Source organism: Dreissena polymorpha, chromosome 4, assembly GCF_020536995.1.
Source record: "Dreissena polymorpha isolate Duluth1 chromosome 4, UMN_Dpol_1.0, whole genome shotgun sequence".
Classification (NCBI taxonomy): domain Eukaryota; kingdom Metazoa; phylum Mollusca; class Bivalvia; order Myida; family Dreissenidae; genus Dreissena; species Dreissena polymorpha.
The window spans coordinates 17,037,520-17,047,473 of NC_068358.1; positions in this window are offsets into that span (position 1 = coordinate 17,037,520).

Below are 9,954 nucleotides of genomic sequence, written 5' to 3' on the forward strand. Positions count from 1 at the left end.
TTTAACAAACTCTTTTGACCTGTTAATTCTTTTCAGCTCAAATCAACAGTGAAAAATGCCCATAATATCACTTTAAGCACTTTAATGTACATATGCCTTAAGAGAGTTGTTTATTTTATAGTTTAATGCCCCGGAAGAAGGGCTTTTAGTGATCGGTGCGTCCGTCGGTCCGTCCGTCCGTCCGTCCTTCCGTCACACTTTGCGTTTAGGTTTTGCGTTTAAGTTTCGCGTTTAGGTCTCGAAAAAATGCTCATAACTTCTATGTCCCTTCAGATAGCAACTTGATATTTGGCATGCATGTGCATCTCATGGAGCGGCAAATTTTGAGTGCTGGAAGGTCAAGGTCATCCTTCAAGGTCAAAGGTAAAAAAAATCAAAGCGGCGCAGTAGGCGGCATTGTGTTTCTGACAAACACATCTCTTGTTCTACATGTTTTTTATTCAAATAACAATAAAGAGAAAATAATGAGTGGGATTCCTAATGCATTTTGTATTTGGGTTTTTAATAATGAAACCAACAATTATAATATGTATTGTTTTTTCATTCATTCTTTATTTGAATATATTTTATTAAAAAATTTAAAGACATGGTGCAATTTTTCCCAGTTAGGAGTCAAAGGACTCCTGTTTTAAAATCGTAGTGAGACCAATGGCGGCGGCGGCTTAATTCTTTTGATGTACGGTAGCAAAATATGCAAATGCGAAGCGGCTTGATTACATCCGGTAGCGTCCATGCATATTGTCACATAAAAAATAGTTTGCCAGTAAACAACAATCAAGAACATGTTAACGACCACAAGTAAACAAACAAGCATTGACGTGAAAAATCAATACTACAATTACAACTTCTGCACTAAAATGCCTTTACAATAGATTTTACATAAAACATTCGACCTGTAATTTACACTACTACAAAACACAATCATAAAATGAAGCGGAATTTTAAGCTGAGGAAGCTGCTTTTAGGCAATATTCAGAGACGCTGCCAGCTGTGTGTGTAGGGACCTATATTAGTTTGTTTATGTCCCTGGGTGAGACGAAACAAGATGCGTTGGTTGTGCATTGTGTTTTGAGACTTGCTGGATGGAATGATGGATTAATCGCTGTTTGAAATTCGAATACCTGATAAATTAACAATTTTTGGTTTGTTTACATAATGCTGTTATAAATGATTTTATTTTTTGTTCTTGTTACCTCTTATTTGCATAATATCAGTGCAACAGCAATCTGAATCACACAGTTTAATGTTTATCATTACTGTTTTAATCTGTGTTCGTCTGAAGTTAAGCAAATACTGGTAGCGGCCCAAATTTGTATTTGTTTTGGTTTTTCCATTGATTAATGCTCATTTCATACATATATTCCTTTTCGTATATGGTTATTTAATAAATATTTATTTCTTAACTTCGTGTATATTAAATTTCTGAATTAAATATTAATCGCTAAATTTGTTTACATTTTAATGACATCAGCAACATTCCAAGCCTACGAAAAAATTAGCAGACTAAGCAAATATTTTACGCCACAAACTTTTGGGATGGTGATCTCAAACATTAGCGGAGTTTAAAAGCGTTATCGGAAGGGCAATGTAATTGTTACATAATAAAATAATATATTTTAAATTTTGATCAATCCATGTAGGTAAAATTATTTGATCTATGCTTCGATTGAGTTACGACTATTGCAGCCAAAATTTACCATTGAAATAGATAAAATCACTATTGCAGTAGATTTCCAAACGTCAGACACCCATAATCAAGATAACATTGAATTACTTGTGTGCAAGTTCTTAAAAAATAGAGATTATTGTTTTACTAAGTCAGTCTAAATCCTTATTTTATGGGTGTAACAACGGTGATATTACATATATGTATAATTCTTTTTTAAATGCATCAAGAGAACCACGATAAATGTGTTACTTAGAAAAGAATAAATAGCAATTATAAATTGTGCACTTATTACAGAATTGCATGAAGTTCTTTGAAGTTATTTCGTGTTCTTGAAATATAAGAATAATAATTAACTTTGTATTAAGTGATTTAGGATTTAGACTTAATACCTGGAACGGACATCAATGTGCTATGACAAAATCATTCACAATGAGTGCATGTTTTATCATTATGACTGTGTTTTAAACTGTGTTGATGCGCGCATGGATAAGTTTTCATTGTTTGTGGATATAAAAAATCCAATTAAATATCCAGTTTGGGTGTTATATTAATTTATTAATGCAAGTGTCTAATTTACTTATATTTTCAGGTAAAACAGCTTATTTTACATTAAAAAAGGCCATTATAATGCCTCGATTGATGTCTTAATTTACTTTACACCGTTTGATTGCTTTAAAATTATATTTAACTGTATGGGTAGCTATTTTTTAAGTAATGGCAATACAAAATGAATTATTCACACAACAAGTAAGCCATGTTAGGCCTTATGCTCTTAAATAGGCATTTGTATACACGCGACACTTTTTCAACGCACAATGAATGCACATGTGTATTTGTTCTCGTCTTCTTCTTACTTGTTTGCAAAATGCTTATTATTGCATTTGAAAATATGTGTACAGCATACTCAAAATCGCATTTAAACATACTTATATTCTAGTAAAGTGTTTTTTAAGGAGAAATACACTTTAACAATCGTTAGTGTATTCATTCAGAAAACAGTGGCAAACAAGAATATCAGTGAAACTGATGGATGCTCCCCGATGATGCGCTTTGTCAATCTAGGTATTAATTTTGTGGAAACTGATTATTATTCGAGGGGCCATAAGTCCTTGAAAACTCACTTAGTGGGACAATATGACATATATAGGTATGCCCACCATAAAGGATACTTCATTGTTTCATAAACTTCGGATAATAAGTTCCCGTGATCTATCACAGAAACATAAAAATCTTAAGATTGTCATATTACTCATGGAAGGACAATAACCACTTAAAAAAATTAGCCTCGGTTACTTTAACCATGACCTCAGGGACCTCAAACCTGATAAAAAAGTAGAGGTTTATGCAAGGTACCTACATGCCAAATATGTAAGAGATCGGTAAAATATTGAAGGCGCTATGAGGTAAAAATGTATTATTAGCATCAGAGACATTGACCTTGACCCCAGTGACCTCAAACCTCATCAAAAGGTCAAGGTCCATCCAAGGTACCTACATGCCAAATATGTTAGAGATCGTTAAAATATTGAAGGCGCTATGAGAAACTGTAACAAAAGTGTGACGGAAAATATATTGTTAGCCTCGGTGACCTTGACCTTTACCACAGTGACCTCAAACCTCATCAAAAGTTAGAGGTCTATGCAAGGTACCTACATGCCAAATATGTAAGAGATCGGTAAAATATTGAAGGCGCTATAAGAAACTGTAACAAAAGTGTGAAGGAAAAAAATCTATTATTAGCCTCGGTGACCTTGATCTTGACCCCAGTAACCTCAAACCTCATCAAAAGGTAGAGGTCAATGCAAGGTTCCCACATGCCAAATATGTAAGAGATCGGTAAAATATTAAAGGAACTATGAGGAACTGTAACAAATGTGTGACGGAAAAAATATATTATCAGCCTCGGTGACCTTGACCTTGACCCCAGTGACCTCAAAACTTACATAAGTTAGAGGTCCACGCAAGGTACCTTCATGCGAAATAGGAAAGAGATCGGTAAAATATTGAAGGCGCTATGAGAAACTGTAACAAAAGTGTGACAGAAGGGAGTAAGGAAGGAAGTAAGGAATTTCAAACTGGCAACTATATGCTACCCGAAAAATTTCGGGGAGCATAAAAATGAATAAACAGTAACTAAGCAAATAAATTAGAATCATCAAATATTAAAGTTATTGATTATATAAGAAGATTGTGCTGGACTATTGGATAGGGCGTCCATTTAGCTTATAGATCCAGATTGGCATTAAGGGAGAGTTATCAAGATCCTGTCCGAAGACACAAAGTACCCAGAAAACAGACTCTAGAGTGCCTCAATAAGCATCATTCTTCTGGTGCAATCTAACAACATTAAATTGGTTTAAATAAATAATTATACGATATTGATATTTTATTATAATCGTTTTATTAAAATAATCAGTCTGCGCAATAATTCATTATACCTGTATGCATGTACACTTCCTATGTTGGTGGTTAGTGATAACAAATTAAACATCATTACAGTGAAACACTTGTATTATAAATACAGCCGTTTTCCAGTGAAATGATTTTAATCATAATTCAGTATGATAATGAATTATTAGATAATGGACCGTGCTATGTGAAAATGGGGTTTTCATGCATGTGCGCAAAGTGCCGTCAAAGATTAGCCTGTGCTATCCGCATAGGCTAATCAGGGACGACACTTTCCGCTTGTATGATATTTTTCGTTTCAAGAAAGTCTCTTCTTAGCAAATATCAAGTTTAGGCGGAAATTGTTTTCCCTGATTAGCCGTGCGGACTGCACAGGCTAATCTGGGACGTTACTTTACGCACATGCATTAAACCCCCTTTTCACAGAGCACGGATCATATTTATATTCCCATTTCCACTGACCATTACACTTTCAGTTCAACGACTCAGAATAACTATGAAAATAACGATAGCCCGCCGCGGTTCAATAGTAAAAAACATATTATTTAAAATTCTCTATTTCGCGTATCTAACATATTTGTAAATTGTATTTATCGAGCTTCCTAATAATTTAACCATTGTCTATGACGTCTGCCAATCGGACTTCAAATGCCCATTTGCCCGGCCTAATGCAATTAGGTCGATATGGCAATAATTGTACACGAGATTGATTAATTGAACGAATCGTCTACTGATTCCTTGTGCAAAATGAACTTGAAAGATGTACTCTTTGGCTGTAAACTGTCCAACTGAATATGCTTCTTATAATGAAATATTTTACATTATACAAATGTTCTAAACGAAAACTAACCTTGGTCACAATTGGTTCCCTGCCAACCTCCAGTACACATGCACGTGTACTTGTTCTGCCCATTGATGCACGTGGCTCCGTTCTTGCATGGATTGGTGGCACACTCGTCGATGTCTGGAAGAGTAAATCGTTATGGTTTCAAAAACGTGTTGAAGCCTATTTGTGCCGTAAATATGTACAACTGAACGTGCCGATTACAATTACAATACTTATCGTATAATTGTTCTAAAACGGACACTCACCTTGGTCACAGTTGGTTCCCTGCCATCCTCCTGTACACGTGCACGTGTAGTTGTTAACAAGGTTGTTACACGTGGCTCCGTTCTTACACTGGTTGGTGGAACACTCGTTAATATCTACCGAAACAAAAGTAGTCACCATACAACGTTGATGAACACAAAATGAAACAAAAACACAAAACATCAGGTTTAACCCACATTGAGTATATGTTGTTTTTTGTCTAACGACGAAATGAAACAGTTTTTTCTCCATTTATATGACAGCTATGATTATTTTAGCAATACGGGTATCATACAAAAACAAGAAACATACCAAAACATTACATATCTTTAAATATAGGTGAAACTCGTTAATGGGATATACACACCACTTTTTGTCTTTAGTGCATCATATATTTTGCCCAGTAAATAAATCTGTGTGCTATCTTATTACGATTTGAATGAATATGTGCATTTGAACATATAAACACCCACTAAGAACTCAATATGTGTAAATGTTTTTTTTTAAAGAAGGCGTTACATTCGTTTAATAACGGGTGAGCATACCTAGTTCGCAGTTGGTTCCTTGCCATCCCCCAGCACACGTGCACGTGTACTTGTTCTGCCCATTGATGCACGAGGCCCCGTTTTTGCATGGATTGGTGGCACACTCGTTGATGTCTGTAAGAGAAAATCGTTCAGGTTGAAAGGTGCTGAAGCCAATCATACTTGAATTAATCACTATTTGTCATAAAATGTACAACTGAATGTGCCTCTTACAATTGCAATTGAACTTATATTTAACTGTCGCATTGTTATATAACGAAAAGTCACCTTGGTCACAGTTGGTTCCCTGCCATCCTCCTGTACACGTGCACGTGTAGTTGTTAACAAGATTGTTGCACGTGGCTCCGTTCTTACACGGGTTGGTGGCACACTCGTTGATGTCTACCGAAACAAACGTTGTCATCATTAAAGTAGACGAACAACATAGCATGAAGCAACTACACATAACACCACATACTGAAACTGTTCTACTATTCCGCACGAAATGAAACAATAATATGTTTTTCATATTCACATGACAGCTATGATTATTTAATTACTACGTGTATCATGTTACCTAATCAGTACGTGTTTTGAAGTATATGTGAAATCCGTCCATGAACAATTTACCCAGCTTATGATTATTTATGTTATACATATATCATACCAACGTTTTTGGAAATAATAACTTTTTTTTTGAAATTGAGGTGAAATTCGTTAATGGAAAAATAACCTAGATTTTATTGGTTGGTAAATATTATATTTAACGTAGGAAAAAAGTAAGTGACTATATTTCTAAATCACTAATAGGACTAATTATTAATTTTTGCGATCATTATCAATAACTGATGCTTAAACACAATATTTTAACACAATATTTATAAATGACTGATGTTTCAACGATTTCCACAACAAATTGAAGACGGTACCTTTTTTTTTAAATCGACAGCATTTCAACAGGTTTGGCTCTTAAAGTAAAACGCGTGGTCCATACTACTGGGGAAAAAACGCCCAAAAATCTTTGAAAGAAGATAAGTGCAAAACACTGGGGAAAAATGCCTAAAACGTTTTACACTACGGAGTTTTATACAGCGGTTCAACTATTTGACGTGCGTAGATAAAAAAATGCCTCGGTCACACTGTCACGAATCAGAGCTTCGAAAGCGCTACGAATACTTTTCGGCACAGTTCGTAGCTATCCTTACTGGACCGTGGCTCTCCGTACTTGTACGTGATCAGTCGTAGTAGTTTTTGGATGTCCGTAGCGACTCTTGACAAATTTTGAACATGGTAAAAAAATTGCTACGAATTTATCGACCGTAGCGTATCCGTAGCAGTCCGTACTAAACCGTACTGATCCGTACTAGTTCGTAACGACACCGTAGTCGTCCGTACCTTTTCGTAGGCCCAAAGATTTTCAAGGACTTCTACGAATTTATACGAAGAACTACGGAGCGGTACGATTACGCTACGTATCAGCTACGATTATTTTTACGTATATACTACGGAAAGCCACGGTTCTAGTACGTTGTACTACAGATAGGCAGGAATTTGCACGATCTTGTACGATGTACTACATTTCAGCACGAAACAGTACGGACATGTACGGTCCACTACAATAAATTGCTACTGAAATACATCATTGAAATTATAAAGCAACCGTACTTGCATTTGTTGAGTCCACAATCATGAACCGCCAGCAAATTGCGTTTGCGATAAATTTGTTACACTTGGGTATTGATAATGCACAAAATGCAGAGGCCGTAGTCGAGCTGCTTGACGATATGCACAGAGGTATTAATAATTCAATATCGTATAACTAGAATAGCTTTATGCTAAAGGTAACGTATTTTGAAAATACTATAATTTGAACTTACTAGTAATACATTTTTTTTGCAGGTAAGTGTCTGCATCATATGCCGTTTGAATCTTGCTCTCACTTTTACGTGATTTAATAATTGTTAAATTAATAGCCGACATAAAATACAAAATTAATCATACATTCCTTCAGCATAATCTATATTTGTACATCAATAATTACATACTTTATCAGGTAAGAGAAGAAAAGGGAGGTGGTGGATAAGAGACTGGCTTTTAAGACGACCCGGCTCTTGGTTTTGGATGGAGGAGGTAGACTCTTTCCCAGACACGGCTGATTCCATTATTTCTGTTACGCGCTGTTGCTGCCGCTTGCATGTTCTCTTTTTGGGGGGGCATTCTGTGTATGACAGTACAAGAGGCTGTGGGCGCAATGTTCAATCGTAGTTCGTTCCTACCTGTCCGTACCAGTCCGTCGCAATTCTCACTGCTTCGTAGCGGACCGTTCTAGTTCGTACTTACCCGCACAGGACCGTAGCGGATCCGTAGTTAGATCGTAATGATTCGCATAGCATCGTATTTAATCGTACCAGACCGTAGCGGATTCGTAGTTTGATCGTACCGATTCGTGGCGCTCCGTACTAAATCGCGTCGATCAGTAGCAGTCCGTACCTTTCCTTGTTCGTTTTTCAACGTTTTGATGGTAGATTCGTTGTGCTCCGTACTGAAATCGTAGCGGCCTACGAATTTTGACAATTTCGTAGTCATTTGTAGCCGATTCAATTGTAGCTCATTCGTAGCTCTGATTCGTGACATTGTGACCGAGGCATAATGCACATCAATTCAACTTTATATATTCAAGACTTAATATAATATGGAAGTCGCCATAGTTAACGCCTTGTAAGCAATGTGACCAATTCAAGATCTGCATGTCTCAAGAGAAACTAAAACGATGGATTCAAATACAACATTGGAAAAAACAACGGGATGGACAACATAGATGGTTTTACAAAAAAAGCAATGGATCAGCGACGAAGTGTAAGCCTCGGCACTCGAAATAGAGACGCCAATCGCTGGAGAATAAGTTGAATGGCCGATCTTCTTGACGGCGGCAGTGTTAGATCTGACTGATCAACAACAACGCATTCGACCCGACTAACACCTTCGATTTGCCATGTGTAAACCATGACGTCACAGCCTCACGACACTGGCGATGTACCATGAACAACGCCTGACGTTACAGCCTTACGTGCGATCAACGTCTATTGACCTGGGTTGCTATTCCAGTTCAATTCAATTAATATTAACAGATTGTCTTATAATTTCGACCCATTCTTGTTAAATTTTAATAAATATTTTTAGATTTTCATATCATTAACATATACAAATATAATTTTATCAAAAGAAGGTTGTATAACGTAATCTTGGTAATCTTTGAATTTTTAGGAAGGATTTTCGGGTTTCGGGCGCACTTAATGTTCAATTTGGTGAATACTGTTGTATGTTTGTCATAAGCATTAATCGTTCATAGAATCGATCGAGTTTGTTTATTGATGTTTTTGATGCATAGCTAGGGCTGAGTATCAATTGTACATATAAATGTCTAAACTTTAAACATTATTGCACATAATTGAGTACATTTTGCTTGCTTATGTTAACATAAAGGCATCTTAATTTTATCATTAAAATATGGACAGTATTTCTTTTATTATAAAACTATACAAGCTTATGGTTCAACATTTTAGGGCCCCTAAGAGACACAATTATTGTGGTTACAAAATCGCGCGACAAACGTATGGCATTTTATTATGTAAAGCAGGGTGAAATAGTATGTGACGCAGTTAGAGTTCGGCTAGATTCAGATACACACCGATTTCATGTTTTATAGACAGGACTCGTAGAATTCCCCGTTTGTTCATATTTTGAGTTGAGTATTGTATACAATTGAAACTCCACGTGTGTTGATTATCTGACTAGAATATTTAATGAACTTGAAAGTCACCTTATTTGTGTTTTTATTAAAATATTTTGTGGACTTATCAAACGCCGTGTCAAATAGCAGAATGAATTTAAATTAACAGTTTTCAAGGTGCGGGTGGCGTTATTCCACATAAATACGTAACAATTTGTCAAATTAAAGACAGCGTAACACTAGTTATATAACGGATGTGCACACCTATGTCACAGTTGGTTCCCTGCCAACCTCCAGCACACGTGCACGTGTACTTGTTCTGCCCATTGATGCACGTGGCTCCGTTCTTGCATGGATTACCCACACACTCGTCGATGTCTGTAAGAGGAAATCGTCTTGCCTACGTAAATTTGTTTCATTCAATTATATTTGAACTTATAACAATTGAAAATCTAAAAATCGAACAACTGAATGTGTTTTTTACAATTAAAATACTTAACATTGTAAATGTTCGATACTGGAAACTCACCTT